At 49.6% G+C, this 4,896-nt stretch overlaps 1 pseudogene; it reads left to right on the top strand.

Moving 5' to 3' along the window:
- Positions 1 to 2,391: 2,391 nt before the first annotated feature.
- Positions 2,392 to 4,856, top strand: LOC113211348 (uncharacterized; annotated as a pseudogene).
- The last annotated feature ends 40 nt before the right edge of the window (positions 4,857 to 4,896 follow it).

Raw genomic sequence — 4,896 nt, 5'->3', positions numbered from 1 at the left:
ACGCTTGTTTTCTCATGCTGGGCTCATCGCTACTCAGCTAAGAAACCGTTTGAGTGGGCATCATCTAAAAATGTTAGTTTTTCTCCAATCTGTATCTGAAAGCATGTGGTTCTCGTAGATTATTTTAACTATTTTAATTTTACTTCTTACTTTGCTGCCATGATCTAAATGTTGTTTCCAATTGACTATTATGGGCTGTGAATAAATGATCTCACTTTTTAGTTTACCAGTATCCAAAAGCATGTGGTTCTCTTAGATTATTTTAACTGTTATAATTTTACTTATGACTCTGCTGCCATCTTGTAAATATTGTTACAAATTGACTATGGGCTGTGAATAAATGATCTCACTTTCTATGCAATTCCTTTTTATTGTTCCATCTCATCTCCTTAAACATGAACTTTGCCTTTACCAAAGAATATACAGAAATCTCTCTCTCAAAAAAAAATGTGAATGGGAAAAAAACCGGTTTTAACCGGGTTAACCGGTTATTTCGGACGGTTTTAAACCGTGAACCGGTCAAGCGAAAAATTTTAACCGGTTTTTAAAAAACCGTTTTTTTTTCTATCGGTTACCATCCCTACACCATATCGCGACTTTGCTGTACCAGGCAGTGGCACTAAAGACAAAGACGCGCTGAACATTTTCTGGTCACGTGCTGCTTCCAAACTAAATACACTTGGGCCATTCAAGCCGGCCCATAAATGGCAAAGAGTTAAGTGTGGCTTCTACTGTCTTGTACAAATTCTGCAGTTTTACTCTCAAACTAAACACCTGTGTGACACTAAATTTGATCCTTTTCCTTTCAGTCCTGGGCTGACAAATGTTCATATGCATCTAAGCAAACACGTCTTTTAGGCCGTCCCCTCTGGCTCACCGGGAGACATACACTTCAGACAACCCCAAAGTAGATGCTATAATGAACATTATTGGCTGGGAGGTGGCATACTCATCTTCAGGAAATGATGTGAGCATAGTTTTCTGCTTCCTTTGAAAGTGGAACATGTTGTGTTTCCTCCTACATTCTCTGACTTCACCTGGTCGTTTTTTATTGTCTTGCAGATGGAAGAGTCTGAAAAGGAGAATGACACCTCGCCCCTCAGTACTCCTTCAGCGCCCAAGAGAAAGGACTCTTTGTCGCCTCTTGGGAGGTCCTCCTCGCCACTGAACCCTTTCATTGATAATCAAGCAGGTGGCATTAGAAGTTCGACCTCACCGGAAGGATCTCATGCTGTTATCAATAACACCCTTCAAAGGAGATTGAAAAGCTTTCCCAGGTATTGAATTCAAATGTTGCCAATGAAGTCAGAAGGATTACTTTGTGAACTTGATATAATATTTTTTTTGTTCATCTTGTCTTTTTTTTTTAGGTTGTTGAAAAAAAGACCGAAGTACTGACTGATCTGAAAAGGGCCATTGATAACATGAGCATAATTCAAGTCGATACCTTAGACTGAAAGGCACGCAGTTAAGCCGCGCGTTCCGAAAGGCGCGCAGTTCAGCCGCCCGTTCCAAGACTCACGCAGTTCCTATCTCTGGAGCGGTAAACTGCGTGTCTTTCGGATCGCGCGGCTGAACTGCGTCAGTCTTGGAGCGGGCGGCTGAACTGCGTGCCTTTCAGTCTAAGGTATCGAAGTGGTAGATGGTACTAGTACCCTACAGCAGGCTGTAGTTTCCGAAGAAGTCCCTGCTCCTGCCCGGGAAGAAGAAATTCAAGTGGAAAATCCTGTATTGTTTCCCGACTTCGATTCCGCGGCCCGCGAGGTACCCCTGTGGCAGGATCCGCGGACCGCGAGCTACCCCCGCGGAGACGCGACCCGCGAGTCACCCCCGCGGACCCGCATGTTACCCCCACGGACTGATGGGTTACCCCTGGCGGACTCGCAGGAACTCGCGCCAGACCGCGAACAACCCCTAGCAACGCCCCTGAGCGTTGGCCCCAACAACAGGGGTGGAGCGACGCGTTGGCGCTTGAAGCCGGTCCCCTGCGCCTGATGGGTATGCAGTCCCGGATGGGAGCCGTGAGGGCGGGTTGCATAGTACAAAAGTGCGCGGCGTGAATCAGCCACCTGGTATGCCAGGCGCGTCGCAGCGTAACAGTGTTTCGTGAGATAATGCAAAGCCTGATACGCGAGACTTGGTCTGGCGTGCGTACATCTATCTTCCTTGTTAACTGAGCGATTATCGAAGCCTATTACTCTGTCTGGTCGGAAAAAAACGTTTTCTGGCTGTCTGTGTGTCCACACGATAACTCGAGAACGAATAGGGTATTTAACCTTACGCAAACCGGATCCCAAGAAGAACAAGAGCACTTCCTACCCTCGCCCCTCCCCGCCGTCACAACTCCCATACAACCACCTAAAATACCCACGAGGCGCTTGGGAGGAACGACACCACAAGGTACTTACCGAACACCGATGCAGCTCCGTGTATTCCGTGGTGTGTGCGTTACGGACGAGCGTTTTTTCGTCGTCACCAGTCGGTCCCCGCTCGCCTCCGTTCCAGACACCGTCTGCGTCCCGTCCAGCCCCGTCCACGTCGACGTCTCATCCTGCCCCGTCCCGTCCACACCGACTACCAGGAGACCACCAGACCCCGAAACCACTACCAAGTCAGGGCATCGGTTGCAAAAGTACCGCTCTGAATGGGAGCAGAAGTTTAAGTGGATGACGCCTGTCGAAGATCCGTACCGCGCAAAGTGCAAACTTTGCGGCGGGGAGATGCGTGCTGACATGTACATGATCGGGCGTCACGAGAGTACAAATACGCACACCGAGTGGCAGAAAGCGTCCACGAGTAGGACCAGCATTACCTCTTATATTGACCGACCAAATACCCCCCTGGCCCCAAAAGTACAAAATGCTGAACTTACGATATCGGGGTTCCTTGCTGCCCACAATATTGCATTCCGCGCGGTCGAACACCTTGTGCCGTTGCTGAAAAATTGCTACCCTGACTCACAAGTTTGCCAGAAAATGACACTCGGCAGGACAAAAGCAACGGGTATTTTACTGAATGTAATCGGTCAGGCTGAGAAAGATTTCATGACGAGTGTCTTAAAGACAACCAAGTTCTCGATCATGATGGACGAATCGACAGATATTTCATCAACCAAAACTGCATGCATCGATGTGAGGCTGTACAGCAAGTCAGGAGGCAAAATTATCAGCTGGTTCTGGGACCTCGTTCAAGTCTTCAGCGACAATGGGGCTGAAGTCGGCGCGACGGCAGAGCGGCTCTACAGACTCGTCATGGACACGTTCGTAGAGGTGCCCAAAGAGAACATCGTTGGTTTTGGCTCGGATGGGTGCAGAGTAATGATGGGGGAGCACAACTCCATGGCCTCGCGTCTGTGACAAAATCTACCGGGAATAACCATTCTGAAGTGTGTGTGTCATTCCCTTCATTTGTGTGCGAATGAGGCGTGCAAGCAGCTACCTCGGGCGGCGGAGGACTTGTTGCGCGGCATATACAACTACTTCAAATCAACTCCGAAGCGCCAGGCTGCTTTTGCTGAATTTCAGAAGTTTTTTGATCTCGAAGTTCACAAAAGTTCACAAGATCCTTCGTCTCAGTCAAACTAGGTGGCTGTCCCTGGCGGCGGTGGTAGAGCGGACGCTGTAGAAATGGGGCCCTTTACAACTTTTTTTTCAAGATCAAGTTCGTTCAGCGAAGCTAATCTCTGCAGAATGGATACTAGATACGCTGCGAAAGCCATTTATCAAGGCGTACCTTTTGTTCATTCAGTAGATATTGCCAAAGTTCACAAGAATGAACGAGTTCTTCCAATCAGAGAAAACAATCATCACTGTCCTACACATGTCCGAATGTGCCAAGCGTGCGAGGAGCTGCTCCTTCTCTACATGAAGGATACTCATGTCCACCGGCGACCTCTACATGAAGTAGACCCCGCGGCAGCAGAAGGCTTCATTCCGCTGGAGAACCTTTTTCTGGGCCGTCCAGTGCTGAGCTGGCTGGAGACACCAGGATGCGCCGCCCACCCCGAACACATCGCGGACTTCTGAAAACGATGCAAGGACTTCATGATCACCGGCTGCCTGGAGCTCCGCAAGCGTTACGACTTCGGGAGCAAGATCATGAAGGGTTTGGGGGCGCTTAGTCTAGCTACGGCAATGTCGCGCCGGGATAGGCCCGACTCAATACTACCGCGCCACAGCACTCCCCAGATGCGTGGCGCAAGACGACGACACTCTTCAGCTCCTAGAAGAAGAGTGGAGGAAATTCCCATCCCTCTCATTGCCGCCAATGAAGGACGCAGAACTGATAAAAAACGCCGATCAGTTTTGGCATGCAATTAGAGCGGCAACAGACGCATGTGGGGATAGGGTACTTCGTCTGCTGCCCGACTTTGCATTGAGCACCCTCTCCGTCCCCCACTCCAACGCCGGCTGTGAACGAGATTTTTCAAAAATTAACAATGTGAAAACGAAGACTCGAAATCGGCTCATCACCCCGACGGTGCGTGCGGCCGAGATGGCGTCGCAGGCGATGCGCCGGGGGCCTCCTGCTGCCGCTTGCTGTCACAGCTGGACCCCGGATCGCGACCTGCGGGCCCGAATGACGGCGTCCGTCATCTACCAACACCGGGAGCAGCGCCCTGCCGGACAACGGGACGAAGACGACACCGACATTGAATTTCATTTCGAATAAATGTATAATAAACGAAAAACCATAACAAATTCTTCTGATGGCCCCTGATAGGTAGGCAATTTCCTAAAAGAAAAGGTCATAAAAAAAATATTTGAAAACCGCGCGCGCAGAGTCTGGCAACACTGCCTGCGAAGGAAAAATCCCCGACGATGAATCAAAAGCGTACTGGGGTCGCTCATGTTCGTCTCGGAGCGACCTGAATATACTCAGTACGCTCTGTCAGCG

This window comes from Frankliniella occidentalis, unplaced genomic scaffold (assembly GCF_000697945.3).
Source record: "Frankliniella occidentalis isolate FOCC.00 unplaced genomic scaffold, Focc_3.1 Scaffold134, whole genome shotgun sequence".
NCBI classification, from domain to species: Eukaryota; Metazoa; Arthropoda; class Insecta; order Thysanoptera; family Thripidae; genus Frankliniella; species Frankliniella occidentalis.
The sequence above is the reverse complement of the archived record's forward strand: the minus strand, read 5'-3'. Positions and strand labels throughout refer to the sequence as shown.